Below are 20,136 nucleotides of genomic sequence, written 5' to 3' on the forward strand. Positions count from 1 at the left end.
GGTATCAACTCCACTTGCTGTGTTTGGAGGAAGGAGAAAGAAGAGTACAATCCAAAGAACAGCAACACAACCGTGAAGCATGGTGAAGGACACATTATACTTTGGAAGTGTTTTTCTGCAAAGGGGAGAGGATGACTGCATGTATCATGACAGTTTGGTCAACAACCTCCTTCCTTCAGTAAGAACATTGCAATTGGGTAATGGCTGGGTTTTCCAGCATGAGGATGACCTGAAACACAGCCAGGGCAACTAAAGGAGTGGCTCCACAAGAAGCATTTCAAGGTCTTGGAGTGGCCTAGCCAGTCTCCAGATATGAACCCAATAAAAAATCTTGGAAGGGAGCTGAAACTCAATGTTGCCCAGTGACATCTATTAAACCTAAAAGATCTGGGGAAGATTTTTTTATTGAGGAGTAGGTCAAAATTCCAGCTGTAGCACGTGCAAAATTGATCAAAAACTACAGGGAACGTAATACCTCTGTACTTACAAACAATGGTATCTGTACCAAATATGAAGTTCTGTTTTTCTATTGTATCAAATACTTATTTCACGCAATAAAATGCAAATTAATTATGTAAAAGTCATACAATGTGATTTTCTTTTTTTTATTTTTAGATACTGTCTCTCACAGGTGTACAGCTGTGCTCAAAAATTTACATACCCCGGCAGAATTTTTGTATTCTTGGCCTTTTTTCAGAGAATATGAATGATAACACCAAAACGTTTTCTCCACTCATGGTTAGTGGTTGGATGAAGCCATTAAGGCTGGGTTCACACGCAGCGGAACTCTCGCGGAAATTACCATTCCGCGGGAAAATCGCATTTTGCAAGCATAATTGGCTTGCAGAATTGCTAGTGTTTTCCAAGTGATCTGGAGCATCGCTTGGAGAACTGATTGACAGGTTGGTCACAATCGTCAAACATAGTGCTTGACGAGTGTGACCAACTTTTTACTATTGAGGCCGCCTATGCGGCATCAATAGTAAAAGATAGAATGTAAAAAATAATAATAAAAAAAATTGTTATTCTCACCTTCCGACATCCCGCAGCAGCCTTCCCGCCTCTCTCCACGCTCCCGGTCCCTGTAATCCTTTGCGACAATTACCGTGATGACGTCTGTTCTCGCGGGATTGCGACGTCTCGCGAATGACCGCGAGACTTCGCGATCCCGCGAGAACGGACATCATCGCTAGCAAAGGCTTACTGGGACCGGGAGCGTGGAGAGAGGCGGGAAGGCTGCACGGGACGTCAGAAGGTGAGAATAACAATATTTTTTATTTTAAATTCTATTTTTTACAGGGATATGGTACCCAAAGCCCGGAGGACAGTCTCCTCTCCTCCGGACCGTGGGTACCATCCGCAAATGTTCTGCTTACTTTTCGCATGGTGTGCACAGCCACATGCGGAAAGTAAGCAGAACAACGCATTCCTATGGGTGCAGGATCGCTGCGATTCCGTGAAATTAATGAGCATGCTGCTTTTTTACCGCAAAGCGATTCCGCCGCGGTAAAAACCGCAGCATTAGCACAGCATTGCGGAATCCATAGGAATGCATGGGATGCTTATTTTTCGCGGCAAAATCGCGCGGTTAAAACCGCCGCGGAAACGCAAAAAAAAGCCACATGTGAACTCAGCCTTACTATCAAACTACTGTGTTTTCTCTTTTTACATAATATTGACAACCCAAAACATCCAAATGACCCTGATCAAAGTTCACATACCCTGGTGATTTTGGCCTGATAACATGCACAGAAATTGACACAAATTAGTTTGAATGGCTACTAAGGGTACCGTTACACATAGCGATGCACCAGTGGTCCCGACAAAGATACGACCTGGTAAGGATCGCTGGGTGTGTCGCTAAAGGGTTGCTAGTAAGCTGTCAAACAGGCAGATCTACTCAACGGCGCAGCAACGATCCAGCGATCCATATAACGACCTGTTCTGATGACTCAGACCTCGATAGGCGTGAGAAAGGGGTAGTTTTGATGGACTCCTGGTATTGGTTGTTCAGGGCGAACTCAGCTAACGGCAGATGTTCCACCCAATCGGATTGATGCTCCGATACGTAACAGCGGAGATACTGCTCCAGAGCCTGGTTGGTGCGTTCAGTTTGACCATTGGTCTCAGGGTGATAGGCAGAGGAGAAGGACAATTCAACGCCGATGCGTTTGCAGAACGTCCTCCAGAACTTATAAACGAACTGGGTACCCCTGTCGGACACAATATTCACCGGAGTGCCGTGCAATCGTATAATATGAACAATGAAGAGCTTACTCAAAGTTTCAGAAATAGGTAAACCAGACAGGGGAACAAGATGACATTGCTTACTGAACCTATCCACCACCACCCAGATACACGTCTTCCCTTCTGAGAGTGGCAGGTCAGTAATGAAGTCCATAGAGATGTGAGTCCATGGACTCTCAGGGGTGGGCAAGGACTGGAGCCAGCTGGCAGGGCGATTATGGGGGGGACTTGGCGCGGGCACAGATTTCACAAGCTAACACATAATCTTTACAATCCTTAACCACCGTCGGCCACCAAAAATTCCTAGTCACCAGTCTGGTGGTATTATTGACACCAGGATGGCCTGCCAGAACAGAGTCGTGCGACTCCTTCAGAACCTGCAGGCGAAACGTGGCAGGAATGAACAATTTTTTTGGGGGGCGTCGTGTCAGGGGCTTGTTCTGGGGATCTACGGATCGCCTTCAGAAGGTCCAAAGACACAGCCAAAACAACAATCCCATTGGCCAATATTGGAACTGGTTCAGAGTCCTCGGCTTGTGAGGGGCAAAAACTGCGAGAGAAGGCATCAGCCCTTACGTTTTTAGTACCTGGACGAAAGATGATTACAAAGTCAAACCTCGAGAAAAACAAGGCCCACCTTGCCTGTCTAGAATTCAGTCTTTTGGCTGACTCCAGGTAGGTCAAGTTCTTGTGATCTATGATCACTGTAATTTTATGTTTAGCACCTTCGAGGAAGTGACGCCATTCCTCGAAGGCCCATTTTATGGCCAACAATTCCCGATTCCCTATATCATAATTTCTCTCCGTAGGAGAGAACTTATGGGAAAAGAAAGCACATGGACGAAGTAGCGTAAGGGATGCCGTGCCTTGTGAAAGCACTGCCCCTACTCCAACCTCAGAGGCATCCACTTCTACCACAAACGGCCGATCCAGGTCAGGCTGGATTAGTACCGGGTTAGCCACAAAACACTCTTTTAAAGTAGAAAATGCCTGAAGTGCGTCAGGTTTCCAATTAGCCACGTCTGCCCCCTTCCGGGTCAAATCCGTGAGTGGTTTGGCAATCTCTGAGAAACCCTTGATAAATTTGCGGTAGTAATTGGCAAACCCTAAGAATTGCTGCAGCGCCTTTAGCGATTTGGGTTGTACCCATGCTTTAATGGGTTGGATCTTGGCAGGATCCATGCGGAAACCTTTGCCTGTGACCATGTACCCCAGAAACTGTACCTCCTCAACAAAAAAACCACATTTCTCTAGTTTAGCAAATAAAGAATGTTTTCACAGTCTTTGGAGCACAGAACAGACGTGTTGAGCGTGTGCCACAGGGTCCCAGAGTAAATCAGGATGTCATCCAAATACACTACTACATACACCCCACAAATGTCTCTGAAAATATCATTCACAAAATTTTGAAACACGGCAGGTGCGTTACTGAGTCCGAACGGCATTACAAGGTACTCAAAGTGGCCAAGGGGGGTGTTAAACGCGGTTTTCCACTCATCCCCCTCTCTTATGTGGACTAGATTATATGCCCCCCGGAGGTCATGTTTAGTAAACCAACGGGCTCCCAACAGCTGATTAAAAAGATCAAGGATGAGTGGAAGCGGATACTGTTTTTTACAGTGATTGCGTTCAATTCCCGGTAATCAATGCAAGGTCTGAGACCCCCATCTTTCTTTTCCACAAAGAAGAACCCGGCCCCAACTGGTGAAGTGGACGGTCTAATAAAGCCTTTTCGTAAACTGTCCGCTATGTAGTCATTCATGGCCTGACGCTCTGGACCGGAGAGATTAAATATTCTCCCTTTAGGGAGACGGGCATCCGGAATCAAGTCTATAGGGCAATCATATTCTCTATGAGGGGGTAATTTCTCAGATTCCACTTTAGAAAAGACATCCTCATAGTCCCTGAAAGCATAAGGTATGCAGGGGGTTTTAACATTAACCTGGTTCACTGCTAGCGATATGCAGTTTATCCTGACACTGTGGACTCCAGCGCACAATATCACCAAGGTGCCAGTCAATGACAGGATTGTGCTTGCGTAACCATGGCATACCCAAAACAACTGCGTCTGATAACTTATCAATCACAAAAAATGACATATGCTCAGTATGTAATGACCCCACTGACATTGCAATTCCTGGAGTAACAAATTCCACTCCACCCTGGACAATAGATGTTCCATTGATAGCAGTGGTTTTAATAGGGGCATTAAGCCTCAGTAGCGGTACACCAAGATTCCTGGCAACCAAAGACTCCATGAAATTTCCCTCAGAGCCACTATCCACATAAGCCTTCAAACATAGAGATTTCTTATAAAATGAGAGAGAGACGGGTAACAAAACTTTAGCCGCATTTGCGGGCAATACCTGAGCCCTCGGGCAGGTTTGACCAGAGCTGCCCAGGGGCCGATGTCCCAGGACTGTGGATCTCTGATGTCCGGTGTTATCCCTGAAGTCTCCAGACTGCAGCATGCTTGTGTAGGAGGATGGGAATGTTCCTCCAGGCTGTGCACTGAAGCAGGTAACAGGTGTTAGGTCAAATAATCAGCTCAGGCAGGAGAAGGGAGAAGAAAAAAAAGTTCAGGGACACTGCTTTTATATATGTTGGATATATATGAAAACTTTTTTTGGGCCAGATATAATGTGACGTCCGTCTGCGAGTCTGGGCTGCAGTGAGACAGCACCCCGAGCAACCCCGATACCCTTTACCCCTATACAGGGATCTGGATTTACAGCAGGGCTCAGGAGGTAGCTGTCTGAATAAGAGCAGTGGACCAGAGCAGGACGGTCGCCAGAAAGGGGTTAAAAAACGGGACCAAAAGCGTAGTCAGGAATCCAAGTCTAAACCAGGCAGGCAGCAGAGGTACAAAAATGGCAGACATTAGCAGAGTCAAATCCAGGCCAAGGTCAGAGTCATAAACCGGGAGAGAGGCAGAGGTACAAAATCGTCAGGCAGGAGCAGAGTCAGAAATCCAGGCAAAGGTCAGAATCAAAGATAGCAAATAACAAACTAGCACACTGAGGAAACCAAGACTATATCTGGCGGCCTGCAAGACCAGCCCCAAGGTATTTGAGGGATCAGATCATCCCTCACAGGTTCACGGTCTGATGACGTCATTAGGACCGCCCCCAGGACCAGGCCAGATGGTGATGCACTAACCCCTTCATGACCGACAGAGGAGCGCAGCCTGCGGCCGCCAGATGCCTGCGGTGGAGCCTCCTCCCTGTTTGCAGTACCCACGGGTGGACCACGGCGCCTCTCAGTGGTCGAAGCAGGAACAGCTGTCCCCGAGTTTGACCATGACATGACAGTCCGGCTCCTCCCAGAGGCCGAGACCGGAATAGCAGAGCTCGGGTCTGACGACGTGCCAGTCTGGTGCCTCCTAGTGGCCGAAGCAGGAACAGCAGACCCCGAGTTTGACCGTGACATGACAGTCCGGCGCCTCCCAGAGGCCAAAACCGGAATAGCAGAGCTCTGGTCTGACGGCGACGTGCCAGTCTGGTGCCTCCTAGTGGCTGAAGTAGGAACAACAGACCCTGTATCCGATGGCGACGTGACAAAGTGGATCCAACAGCAGCAAGAAGACGAACAAATTGGGCTTCTCCAGAAATGGGTAACCGTTGGCAAATTGCCACTGACTCCAAAAGACAGACTTTGACTCAGGAAATGTCGCTAATGTTACGACAATGGGAGGACTGGCTATCCGAAAGGGACTATTGTATCGTAAAATGACATCACGAACAACATCTATGACGACTTGGCAGGTAGTTACGCCAGGAGCCCAACTAAATGAACTGGCTCGAGAAACCCACGAAAAAGGGGCTCACTTTGGAGCTCAAAAGACCTTGCAATGGTTACAACAGAAAATTTACCATCCATGCTTGCATGCTGTTGTGGACGAGACTTGCCGGACCTGTCGCCTATGCGAATTAGCTAAACTGCCTGCACAGCGAGCCCCAGTACAAACAATCGTGACCTCAGCGCCCCTCAAGCTTCTGACGGTGAATTACCTGACCATTGGTCCCGCATTCCAGGGGTATGAACACTGCCTCGTCATGGTAGACCATTTCACTAAGGTCGCTGTGGTCACCCCCACTTGAAACCAGACTGCCGCCTCCACAATTTTTAGAAACTTTATACAAGTTTACGGCTGCCCTCAATGGATACATTCCGATCAAGGGGCATGTTTTTTGGGAAAAATAATGGAGGAACTGCACCATCTCTACGGTATTGACAAATCCAGGACCACGCCATACCACCCGCAGGGAAACGGGGCCTGTGAGCGATTTAATTGGACATTAATCCAAATGTTGCGTATTCTGGAGAGTGACAAGAAGGCCCATTGACCCGAATATGTCCCTGAACCAGTATGGGTCTATAACAACCGAGTACATCGAGTTACCGGCTATACCCCTTATTCCCTGTTGTTCGGAAGCGAGGGCAAGGGGATCACGGAGGTAGAGTTGGACCCAGAGGAACCTCAGCCCTGGACTGGGGTATCATCATGGGTCCGAAATCACCGGCACAGGCTGCAAACTCTTCATCGAATCGTACATACCAAACTTCAAGATTTAGAACACCCAGGAAAGAGTTCATCTCTGCCTCCCGACCTCCAAAGCGGAGACCGAGTACTCGTACTAGACCAACATCCCCAGAACAAATTTGAGCCACGCTGGGAAGGGGGTCCCTATCGGGTCCTACGCCGTACAAACCCTGAAGGACCTGTGCACGAAATACAACCCGAGAAAGATGAAACGCTGCCTACCAGCGTAGTGCATCGGAATATGCTACGCCCCTGTATTTCCACCGATCCGAAACAACCTGAACCTGCTCCTCAGGTTTCTGAACCATTGCCCGTGTTCTGGGACTCGGACGACGAAGACTTCCCCATAATAACCAGGGGCTGTTGTGAGTTCATTTTTCCCTTCAGCAGTGAGATCTGATGAACTCCCTCTTCTGGCGAAGGAAGGTAGTGAGGCTGATTACCAAACAGCTGAGCAGGTAGATGATGACTGGGTCACAGGAACTGATGACTGGATATAAGGCAGCTGACGCCCTGCTGCCTTGCCGGTGATTTTCCTGCTGGATTCTTGGAGACCAGTCTGATTTCTGCTTCTCAAAGCTCAGTTTTGCTCTGCCTTTTGTACACTTTAGTTCTGGTTTTGTTTGCCTTGTTTTTTGGAGTTCAGCCATCCCCGGCCGGGGGTGAGCTGAATTCCATTTTTGTCTCTGATCTGTTTATCTCTGGCTCTGTCTTCAGAATATACCTGAGTGCTGATATAGTCTTTTTGAAGCCTAGCGACTTCAGGGCCTGTTTTTCCTATCAGTCTGTTGGTTCATTTTTGGATAGGGTTTTTTGCGGATTGCAGACAGCAGCTTTTCTATCCTGTCCTATTTAGTTAGCTTGGGCCCCATCATTTGCTCAACCTATCTTTCTATCTGTGTTAGTGTTTTTCATCTTGCTTCACAGTCATTATATGTTGGGGGCTGCCTATTGCTTTGGGGTCTGCTCTGGGGCAGTTTAGATTTCCCCTTTCTGTCTTTAGGCTAATTTAGTTCTCCGGCTGTGATTGAGGGGTCTAGGGCACCGTAGGAACCCCCCACGGCTACTGCTAGTTGTTGTGGATAGGTTCAGGGGTCTGCAATCCGATAGCTTCCAACTTCTCTGGTTTTCTGGACTTAGCTATTATTTTTGTTTTTTCCTCCTTCGGTGACTCATCCATAACAAGGGGCTCTCTACTCAATGACAAACCAACTGACACAATTATCCCGCCCGAACCAGCTAGCCCACCACCGTCCACCACCCCAGAAGACTCCACCCCCGTCGTACTAAGACGCTCCGAGCGGTCGACAGCCGGTAAACCCCCCGAACGATACGAACAGGACCAGTTCATATTGCAATGAAAACTGACACCTCCGCAGATCAGCCCAAGTATACTGAGGCCCTCGCCCGAGGACTGGTGAGCTTACAGGATGGGGGAATGTAGGGAGGAGGACCCCAACAGAGTGTCCGGGCCGGAACCAAGGGGACCACCGTCTGAGTTCCTAAGGAAACAGTACCCGGGGGACAAAGGAGGAGAGTGGACTGTTGAGAGTGACAGGACAGCAAGGGGAGGGGCGAGTATAAAAGGGGCAGGGAGCGCGCAGAGGAGGCAGTTGGTGATACGTCAGACACGGAGCAGGAAACGGAGTAGGCGAGGAGAGGGAAGGACACTGACAGTTCAGAGAAGAGACCAGCAGCAGAGGGTAGATACGCTGTGGCCCTCAGGAAAGAGGCGCCGAGCTTACCGACAGGGGACTGTCTCTTCACCCCAATCCCGGGTTACGATCTGCCCCCGGTCATCCTCGGCCGTTACCGCTGAGCTCGAGCCCTCCGTGGCCTGTCCGCTCCCTCTCCCGGCTGCTGCCATTCCCCTTCAGCCCGCGGTTGCGGCCTGTCCGCTGCCACCCGCGGACGCTGCCGGCTCACGTCAGCCCGTGGTTGCGGCTTGTCTATCACCGCACACAGCCGCCTTCACCCCGCTGCAGTTGGGGCCTGTTTCTCATCAACAGAGACACTCTGCACACAGCCCCAGGCTGTGCACGCGGCCAGTAAACCGCCACTCTTGTGCACTGCGACACAACCCTGCTTGGGGACAGGAGTCCCATTGAACTCAATAAAAAGCGCAACCCCGCTGTTACAACAGGGGGTTACTCCATCTCAGGACTCCATCAGGGTCTGTTGTGCCCCAACTCCTCCTGGGCGCTGGGGCGCCCAAAGACTATTCCAAATCTTCAGCAGCTGGGCCCAGCGGCTTCTACGCCAAGGCAGCCTCATCAAAGACGCCACAGCAGTTTCATCAAAGACGCCAAAGCAGCTTCATCAACAACGCAGCTTCCACAGAGGCGCCGAGGGACGTCAGGACGGATAAGTGACATTATAGATTATAAGGACCCGTAGACGGTCATACCGTGGCCTCATAGTAATCGGCCTCGGCCGGGTTAGTCGTGTTCTTTTCAAATAGTGTTTGGTTGTACTGAGTCCCTGCGAGGACAACTGTTGTTACCCCTTTTTGGTTGCTTAGTATAGCCCTAGCGGCTTTAAATTATAAAAAGTTTGCTTTTTAAAATTCAACCAGTCTCGCGTCTCGTCACTGCATCCTGCGAACCTGCTGTTACCTACACATGATCAGCGAGATCGCAGAGGGGGCTAAAGGGGGCTAATCGCCGCTATGTGTCACACGTAGCGAGATCGCTGGCGAGGTCGCTGTTGCGTGACAAAATCTGTGACGTTTCAGCGATCTCGCTATCGACCTCGCTTAGTGTGAAGTACCCTTAAAGGTAACATCCTCACCTGTGACCTGTTTGCTTGTAATCAGTATGTGTGCATAAAAGCTGAGTGAGTTTCTGGGATCCAGACATATTCTTGTATCTTTCATGCAGCCACTGTCATTTCTGGATTGTATTTCTAAAATTTCTACATTTCTGGATTGTATTTCTGAGCGCTCTAGTCCCGAGTGCAGGCGGCAATGCCGGGTATTGAGATGCGAGACTCGTGCTAGTTTCTCGGAAGTGTGACCCCGGCCTTATGAAGTATACGAGCCACCTCCACTGTTGTGTTCGTCACACCAGAACTGATAGACCTTGGGATGAGCCGACTTGTTGACTCCGATAGTTTCTATTTTAAATAGAATTGTTTGTAACGTTCAAGATGAGTACCTCCTATACTAGGAAGATTAGTATAAGAAAAGTTTGTTATGCATTGCAAAATTTTTGTATGTTTCTTTGCTGTCTACTTTGTTATCTTGCAGCCCGCGGACGTGCTGTGTTTAACAGGGGGGTATGTGGCGCCCCTGAGGCTCAGTCGCCACAGAGGTACTGCACCTTCTCCTAAGGTGTAGTGCCCCACCAACTAGGTAAGTTGGGGACTCCTTTCCACACTCCAACACCTGCACCCACACACAGGATAGTTCAGCAATGGACCAGATTGCGGCTCCACATTTAGAGGGTAGCAGAGCACCTTTTGTGGGTCCTTGCTTCGTAACACAAGATGTGCTGGGAGGTGGGTGGAGTTAGATATAAAAGAGTGGGAAAGCTTAGAATTACGGGTCAGTCTGACAGAAGGTCAGAGGAGTAGGAAGTCACTCAGACAGGAGTGAGGATCCTTGGAAGAGGGATGGAGGAAGGAGTGCTGCAGCTGCCTCAGTGACCTAAGCCAGCTGGCACGGGAAAGAGAAGAGAAGGAGAAAGACGTAGAACTGCAACGTAAGCTTCCATAAGAGAGAAGGAACAGCGCGGAACGAAGGAGTAGGAGAACAGAGAGGAGTTGTGGGTTGGAAGAGGAACCCTGCCTATAGGTTCTCAGCGCATGGCCGGGGCCCGGTCCCCGAGGTTGTATGGACACTTATGGTTCTGCAGCAGACACCAGAGGAGTAGGAGGCTGTAAATGCCCTACTCCCATCTAAGACTTATGGCACAACAGCAGCTTGAATAGTGAGCCTGGACTAAAGAGGAGTCCCCGAGAGAGGCTACAGCTGTCTGCCGTGCAAGTGAGGTTCTTGGGAACATCTGACAGGAGGAACTCTAGAGTAACTAAGTAATGGAGTGCTTCACACCACAAGGCGCTAGGAAGGAGACTGCACAGCCCGTCTGTGAGAGAGAATCCCTGAGTTGCTTCCAGGCTAGCTTGCCCCAATACCATCTGTAATCAGGACCCTGGACTGCAGTTATCAAGTAAAGGTACAGAAATTGCACCCCGCTGTGTCTTGTCTGCTTCCTACCCTTACGGCACTGCTACATCACCGTGCCAACCACCGCTACACTGCCCTGGGACATTAGCCCTGCCTGTGGAGGGCTATACCATCACTGCTGCACCACACCATCAGTCCCAGCGGATCTGTCTGCAGCGTCGGCTTAACATCTCCCTTGCCGAACACCACAGGTGGCGTCACAAACTATTCTATTTCATTAACTACATCCCCCATTACTTGGGTGCCCAGGGCCACGGACCGGGTCACTGCTGCTGTGACACATCCCCCTGACACAGGCCCGGTACCGAGTACCCCACAGCCCTGGGAGAGCGACCCAATTTGGCGTCACGAACAGGATGACGAGATCCGATGCCATCGGGTTCTGTGCGCCTGAAATTTGTGAGACTTTGAACTTTTGAAAATGTGCAGAAGACCTGATTTAATAGACTGTAAAATGGACATTAGAAATGGCCGCTGGTGCGGAGAAGAAGGGCGTGAAGAGATGGGAGGTCCTAGGAAAAGACCACGAAGATTATTGGGCCTTCCCTGCCTGAATTACAATGTGACGGATACATGGCCCACCCCCCGAGGGGTTCGTATACTGGCTTGGTATGGAGGCGCTGGAAGAAGACGCCTCCCCCGGAAGGAGGGGCAGAAGAAGCCAGTGGCGGGAAAGGGGCCGAGGCAGGAAGAACGCCAGAACGCTATGATGAAAGAAGACGAGAAGTCAGAAGAACAAGGGGAGGGGAGGCCACTCGCTCCTAGGCTGCCCCTGCGGAGGCTGCGACCGCTGATACATCCTCGGCAGCGGCCACCACCGCCTTATAACCAATGTTGCCATTGGGTGAGTCCCGTCCGGAGGAGGTATATGAGAGCTCTGGAGCAGAACGGAGGACCGGGACCGCGCCCCCGCCTGGACCGGGCGCGGCTGCACCGACCTCCACCGACGACCCCGACCTGGCCCCGGCACGCATCCGACTGCGGCCTATTCCACCAGTCACCCTGGGAGTTGCGGCTGCTGCCATCTACTACCCGGTACCGGAGCCGAAACCGCGGCTGGAAACGCCAGGTATGAATCCTGCCCCGGGGTTGACCCTAGCTTTGGGAACGGAACCTACAGACAGGAATGGCCCGATTGACCTCCGCAGGCAACCCCCGACTGCAATACCGTTAGCTGAAGTCCCGATGGACACTGAAGAATCGGATTCTGGGGAATCGGCGGCAGCAGTGGCTGAGTCCCCAACAGCCGCAGAAGCGCCATCGGAGGTAGCGGACATGTTGTCCCCGCAGGCAGTAGACGTTACAATGGCCCTTTCCATTACCCCGACCAGTCCCTATCTCACCCTGTGGGAGGCAGAGTATATGCGACTAGCAAGTAGTCAGCAGGATGAGGATACCCCGTCTGAGGACAGTTCCAGTTCAGCTTCCAGAACCCTAGGAGGGGACCAGCACTAAAAATTTAAATCTCGTTACCCAGGAGGGTTTGTTTGCATCAATTGTGCCTTTTTCTATTTTTGCTATCATGTTTTTGTTTTTCTGGTAGCACTTTTGTTGCCCTGTTTTGATTGACAGCATTTTCCCAATTTGAACTAGCGATCATGAACTTGGAGTGATCCAAAAACTTTTATTGTAAATAGTTGCACCTCTTTAGGTGCCCTTTCTTGGATTTACATAAAAAGACACTTTGCGAAGATAATGTTTTTGCATGGACACTTTTCGAAGATGATGTCTACCTTAAAGGACACTGCAAGAGATCCCGGCTGGGAGTGGTGTCCAGCACTTATACAAGAATAACTGTTGAATGTTTTACTGTGAAGTATTTGACAATGTGTTTTATGAGTATTAGTAACTGAGAAATGGCTTTTATAGAAGAATTAGGAATGTCTGATCTAGAGATGAGTGATGTGAATAAAGAATTGAAAGTAGACAGGTGACGGACCAGGTACTTGCGGTCTGCGTCTTGCGTCTAGAGGAGACAGTGAAAGTAGAAAAAAATGTGTTACGAAGAATAGCACTTTGAATTGAGAATTGCTCTTAGAATGAAGAATTTAAGATAGAATTGTTTGTAACGTTCAAGATGAGTACCTCCTATACTAGGAAGATTAGTATAAGAAAAGTTTGTTATGCATTACAAAATTTTTGTATGTTTCTTTGCTGTCTACTTTGTTGTCTTGCAGCCCGCGGACGTGTTGTGTTTAACGGGGGGGTAGGTGGCGCCCCTGAGGCTCAGTGGCCACAGGGGTACTGCACCTTCTCCTAAGGTGTAGTGCCCCACCAACTAGGTAAGTTGGGGACTCCTTTCCACACTCCATCACCTGCACCCACACAAAGGATAGTTCAGCAATGGACCAGATTGCGGCTCCACGCTTAGAGGGTAGCAGAGCACCTTCGTGGGTCCTTGCTTCGTAACACGAGATGTGCTGGGAGGTGGGTGGAGTTAGATATAAAAGAGTGGGAAAGCTTAGAATTACGGGTCAGTCTGACAGAAGGTCAGAGGAGTAGGAAGTCACTCAGACTGGAGTGAGGATCCCTGGAAGAGTGATGGAGGAAGGGGTGCTGCAGCTGCCTCAGTGACCTGAGCCAGTTGGCACGGGAAAGAGAACAGAAGGAGAAAGACGTAGAATTGCAACCTAAGCTTCCATAAGAGAGAAGGAACAGCGCAGAACAAAGGAGTAGGAGAACAGAGAGGAGTTGTGGGTAGGAAGAGGAACCCTGCCTATAGGTTCTCAGCGCAAGGCCGGGGCCCGGTCCCCGAGGTTGTATGGACACTTATGGTTCTGCAGCAGACACCAGAGGAGTAGGAGGCTGTAAATGCCCTACTCCCATCTAAGACTTGAGGCACAACAGCAGCTTGAATAGAGAGCCAGAACTAAAGAGGAGTCCCTGAGAGAGGCTACAGCTGTCTGCCGTGCAAGCGAGGTTCTTGGGAACATCTGACAGGAGGAACTCTAGAGTAACTAAGTACTGGAGTGCTTCACACCACAAAGCACTAGGAAGGAGACTGCACAGCCCGTCTGTGACAGAGAATCCCTGAGTTGCTTCCAGGCTAGCCTGCTCCAATACCATCTGTAATCAGGACCCTGGACTGCAGTTATCAAGTAAAGGTACAGAAATTGTACCCCGCTGTGTCTTGTCTGCTTCCTACCCTTACGGCACTGCTACATCACCGTGCCAACCACCGCTACACTGCCCTGGGACATTAGCCCTGCCTGTGGAGGGCTATACCATCACTGCTGCACCACACCATCAGTCCCAGCGGATCTGTCTGCAGCGTCGGCTTAACATCTCCCTTGCAGAACACCACAGGTGGCGTCACAAACTATTGTATTTCATTAACTACATCCCCCATTACTTGGGCGCCCAGGGCCACGGACTGGGTCACTGCTGCTGTGTGCTGTGACACATCCCCCTGACACCGACCCGGTACCGAGTACCCCACAGTCCTGAGAGGGTGACCCACATTTACAGCCAACTATTCCACCGGTGTCTGCTGCAGAACCATAAGTGTCCATACAACCTCGGGGACCGGGCCCCGGCCTTGCGCTGAGAACCTATAGGCAGGGTTCCTCTTTCAACCCACAACTCGTCTCTGTTCTCCTACTCCTTCGTACCGCGCTGTTCCTTCTCTCGCTTATGGAAGCTTAGGTTGCAGTTTTACGCCTTTCTCCTTCTGTTCCTTTCGCGTGCCAGGTGGCTCAGGTCACTGGACGGACCTTGAAACGTTTTTTTTGCTGTTGGATCCGCATTTTCCATTGCACATGCCCGGAGAAAGGAAGTCAGGGAGAAAACTCTCTCTCTCTCCTTCTCGGCCAGCAGTTCCTTTAAAAAAAAAAATCTTCATTCTGCGGATCCGTCAAAATAAGGATCCTGTGCCATCCATTCACATCAGTTAAGAACGGATCCGCTTTTCCGCCTTTTTGGCAGTTTATAACTGAAACAAAAAACTCTAGTGTGAAAGAGGCCTAAGCATGGAGCCGCAATCTGGTCCATTGCTGAACTATCCTGTGTGTGGGTGCAGGTGTTGGAGTGAGGAAAGGAGTTCCCAACTTACCTAGGCGGTGGGGCACTACACCTTAGAAGGTGCAGTACCTCTGTGGCGACTGAGCCTCAGGGGCGCCACACTAAATTGTTCTAAGTCATATTTATGTATGAGATAGCCAAGATGATAGTCTATAAAATGATGGCAGTCTCATATTCGAAGCTGTAGTGGATGGTGAGATATGGAGGCTGAAAGTCAAAAGCTTAAAACATCGTTACCCTTTGCTCATCGGTGTATATACCAGGCTGTGCCCAGATGGGAAACATATATACCAGGCTGGGGGTCTTACACACCAGGATGGGGGTCTTATATACCAGGATGGGGGTCTTACACACCAGGATGGGGGTCTTATATACCAGGATGGGGGTCTTATATACCAGGATGGGGAAGGGGGCAATACGTATGTCCTATAGGATTTAGAATGCTACAGTAGCCCATACATCTGACCAACATGGTGGTCGAAATTTTTCACAGGCGCCCATCAGACTCTAGTTACGCCACTGGCAATGCTCCTGATGTGCATGTAAGAAGATATACCGGGCTGCGGGTACCTGCATTGAGCTGGGTCCGGAACTGCCGAGACTGCGTCCCATGTTGTCCGGAGGAAGAAATAGGGGACCGGACAGGTCCCATGACCCAGAAGGAAGGGGCGTGTTTAAGGCGGAAGCAGAACTGAAAGCGCGCGAAGCTGGGGTCAGTTTCCCGCCGTCCGGGAGCGTGCAGTAGGGTAAGGCATATTTCACACATCCGTTTGTGTCCATCAGTCAAAATCCGCCGTTATGCAAAAAAAACAGATCCGCCATTTTTCTTGGCGGATCCGTTTTTTTCCCATTGAGTTGCATTACCGGCGGATCTTGACGGATGGCCATCCGTTGGATCCCTTTTTTTTGCGGATCCGCCAAAATTTTGACGTCTGACGACATGCCCGAACGGACCATGCATCTCTCTCTCCTTCCCCAGGCAGCGGTTCCATTAAAATTCTTCCTTTGACGGATCCGTTAAAATAACGGTCCGGTGCCAAACATTGTGGTCAGTACAGGAATGGATCCGTTATCTGCCATTTTAGCGGATTTTGACTGACCCCAAAAAAATGATGTGTGAAACAGGCCTAAGCAACGCACTCCGCATCCAGCGGAGCCGTGCCGCGACCAGGCTCACCCGCATGCTCCAGCGGGAGTGACACTGAGGAGAGCGCCATGCACCCGGATAAACGTTGGGCAGCGCTCGTACGGTGAGGTGTGGGCCAGTTACAGGACAGGGAGGTGCGGTTCCCTCTGCCGACCAGCGCCCATCTGCCCACGCTTGTTCCAGAGACTCCTGCGGCTCCCCTCGGGCTTATGCACTAGGAACGGGTAAAACCGGAGACCGCCCGCTGCCGCCAGAAGTTGGACTGTTGCCAGAGGTCCCGTCTGAGGACACCACGCTGGCCGTTGCTGGCACTACAACCCCCATTGGACTGTATATCAAGGAGGCCCAGCGGAAGTCGCGATAAGTGTTGCTTAACCCTCAGACTGCCACATCAATCCTTAGGGTACGTGCACACGCTGCAGATTGGGGTGTGGATTTGGCCGCGTGGATTTTGTAAAATCCGCAGGTAAATCTGCAGGTCAAAAGACCCGCGCTTTTACCTGTGGATTGCCCTGCGGGTTTTCATCTCCACAATGGAGGAGATGGCAAACCGCAGCGGAATCCGCAGAATTGACATGTCAATTCTTTCTGTAGTTTAGAAACCGCGGAAAAATCAGCACGGTCTGCACTGCGGTTTTTAATATCCATAGGATATTATGGTACTGTACACCGCAGCAGAATCCGCAGCGTGCGCACACAGCCTTACTATTCCTTTCATTCTTGTGTTACTGTTTCTTTAACTCCCTGCGAGGAGACTATTAAATAATGTTATACCGCATTGCTCAGCACCTGCTGACATGCATATACCCTAATAACACATGGCCTAGACCGCCCACCGAGAATCAGCAGGGTAAAGCATGAGGGACAGCCCATGACACAATGCAGCGGAGATGGCGTCTCTCGGCACGGTCAGCAGTGTGAGCTCGGACCCTGTGTGTAGAGGGTGCGGAGCAGCACACGGCTGGGTGCGGAGGTGCACGCTGCATGCACGGAGCCCGGCCAGGCTGCCTGCAGCGTGTGAGGATGAGCGCGGGGCTGAGCTCAGCTTCCACTTCCGGGGGAGGACACAGCAGCCGGAGCCGTAGTAGTGTAGGAGCAGCAGCAGCGGATCGCATGGGGTGAGGAGACCGCGTCCTGTGTGTGCAGCCCGGGCCGCGCCGCCGATTCCCCGCTCCGGTAAGTCTCCTTCCCACACGTGTGGCGGGCCCGTGTGTCATCACCGTGCAGTGAGGGAGGACTGTGGGCTCCCCCGGTGTCACATGCGGCCACATTCCACGCAGGTCCCGCTGCAGCAGATGTCGGCGCTGCCTGTGGCAGTAGGACGTGCCGAGCACCGTGTGCGGCGCCTCAGGCCCCTGATCCCGCTCCTCCTGCGGCCTTTGTGATCCCTCCTCCGCTGGGGGGCGCTCTTCTCATCGCTGGGGGGTTCCATTCTTTTTGGAATAATAGAAGGCAGAGCCCTGTGGTTCTGACGCTGGTCCCCTCAGCATGTGTGGGGCGTGCTGGGAGTAGTGGTGCGCTAGACGTGATTGGAGACCACCGCAGTGCTGAGCGCACCAGGATTTGGTGTCAGCTGTGAATGTGATTCATTGCTTTGCAGGAAAAACGCAGCTTTGGTGTGAAGGGAAGATGGCATTGTGCAGTGTCCTTGTTTCTCCTTACATCTCGCTGCCGTCTATTCTGTCGCCCTCTTATGTCTGCGGGACTGGACGGAAACACGGATTCCAGCTCGTGTCCTTCGGATTAAAGGGGAACTCGATCCATGTGATCTATATTCCCGCATCCAATCTGACTCCGGACAGTCCACACGAATACGTGGCGTTCTATCACTGAGCGCTGTTTTGCACCAGTTTCCATTGGTTTGACTCTTCTCTCACCTATGGCCACCCCATCATCATCTCAAGGGCTCTACGCTATCTATTAGTATACCCAAGTCTTTTTCACATGTGATGTTGCTTAGCCCTATTCCTCCCATTCTGTATATGCTTTTTTCATTTTTATTGCCCAGATGTAGTACTCTGCATTTCTCCCTGTTAAAAACCATTCTGTTAGTTGCTGCCCACTTCTCCAGTTTATTTAAATCTTTTTGAATCCTCTCTCTCTCTTCTCTAGTATTAGCTATCCCTCCTAGCTTTGTGTCATCAGCAAATTTAATCAGTTTACCCTCAATTCCTTCATCTAAATCGTTGATAAAGATGTTGAGCAAAGAAATGTCTCCATCTTCTTCATTGTGTCAGACCATAGAAATCAGACTGCACTCAGATGTCATCCTAGTGCAGCCCGATGTTTTTCAGACTCATTGACTTGCATGGCTGAATGCAATCTGAATTTCTGTTTGAACCTGATCCTTTTTTTTTAAATTTTTTTTTCTCCCTGGACTGGTTCTGACCAAAAAAATAATCAGACATGTGCACTGCCACATGGCATAACGTCGGTCTGACAAAATGCCACACAGCGCTCATCCGATTATTTGTGCCGTCTGCACTTAGCCTAAGAATCAGATCACTTCACTGTAAATGTCTCTGTTCATAGCGAACCAGTGCCCGAATCATAGTCTCTTGGCCGCCTTGATCGACGTCTTCCATCTTGGCGCTTTCCGCTCCTCCTATGAACCTCCCGTTGTATCGGTCACATATGCACAGAAGCTCACACCAGTGACTCTGGCCCCCGTCTTATTGGGTGCAGGGTTTTTAAGTCACTTTTCTTTTTTTGTTTTTTGATGTTAGTGTTTTTTGCACCAAATTCTTCAGAATAGAGCACGATGTTTACCAACTTTGTGCATAGTCAAAAAGCCTTTTTTTAGCACAAAAAGTCTCATATTTCACAATGTTACACAAAAAATGTGCAAAAATGTTCTGCCATACATAAAACTACTACAGAGGGAAGTCAGGAGTACATGTTTCTGAAAAGTCACAAATGATGAATCATGTGAAAATATCTGGAAACCCTTGCGCAAAACAAGACAAAAAAAAATTTGTGAAAGCAATGATGGATCGGCACCTGTGTTCAGCAAATGCACCAAACTCTAGAAGTTCACACCCCCTTCCTCATAGTTCGTGCTTTAGTTTACACCCCCTTCCTCGTAGTTTGTGCTTTGCACGCTCCACAGCTTTTCTCTTAACATGCTCACCAAGCCTGTACGTAGTAAGCAATGAGCTGGGGAAGAAGAATGGACACATGGCCGCAGCAGGCACAAGGATCTAGGAGCTAGAAAGGATTGTGCAAATGGGACACAGCAGACGTCCCTCTAATTTATGTTTCAATAATGCCGATCTTAGCATATTCCCGATTGGGATTGGACCAGTGACCCACATTAAAGAGCTGCTGATGACAGGGATATGTAGAATCATAGAATCGTAGAGTTAGAAGGGACCTCCTGGGCCATGTGGTCCAACCCCCTGCTCAAAGCAGGATTCACTAAATCATCCCAGACAGATGTCTGTCCAGCCTCTGTTTGAAGACTTCTATTGAAGGATAACTCACTACCTCTCGTGGCAGCCTGTTCCACTCATTGATCACTCTGTCAAAAAGTTTTTTCTAATATCTAATCTGTGTCTCCTCCCATTCAGTTTCATCCCATTGCTTCTAGTCTTTCCTTGTGCAAATGAGAATAAAGATGATCCTTCTACAATGTGACAGCCCTTGTGATATTTGTAGACAGCTATTAAGTCTCCTCTCAGTCTTCTCTTCTGCAAGCTAAACATTCCCAAATCCTGCAACCTTTCCTCATAAGACAGGGTTTGCAGCCCGGTCACCATTCTGGTCGCTCTTTTCTGAACTTGCTCCAGTTTGTTGATGTCTTTTTTAAAATGTAGCGCCCAAAACTGGACACAGTATTCCAGATGAGGTCTGACCAAAGAGGAGGAGAGGGAAATAATGACTTCACGTGATCTAGACTGTATGCTTCTGTTAATACATCCTAGAATTGCATTTGCCTTTTTTGCTGCTGCATCACACTGTTGACTCATATTCAGTCTGTGATCTATTAGTATA

At 49.8% G+C, this 20,136-nt stretch overlaps 1 protein-coding gene across 3 annotated transcripts in view; it reads left to right on the plus strand.

Moving 5' to 3' along the window:
• The first annotated feature begins 16,966 nt into the window (after positions 1-16,966).
• Positions 16,967-20,136, plus strand: part of BCLAF3 (BCLAF1 and THRAP3 family member 3) — a 134,147-nt gene continuing 130,977 nt past the window's right edge. For 2 of the 3 annotated variants that reach the window (XM_073565872.1, XM_073565871.1), the window contains exon 1: positions 16,967-17,319. The gene's annotated coding sequence lies outside the window, so the exon portion shown is untranslated. The remainder of the gene's footprint in view (positions 17,320-20,136) is intronic. The other variant, XM_073565870.1, reaches the window with a different exon arrangement.

This window comes from Dendrobates tinctorius, unplaced genomic scaffold (genome assembly GCF_039654945.1).
Source record: "Dendrobates tinctorius isolate UK_male_01 unplaced genomic scaffold, ASM3965494v1 ptg000016l, whole genome shotgun sequence".
NCBI lineage: Eukaryota > Metazoa > Chordata > Amphibia > Anura > Dendrobatidae > Dendrobates > Dendrobates tinctorius.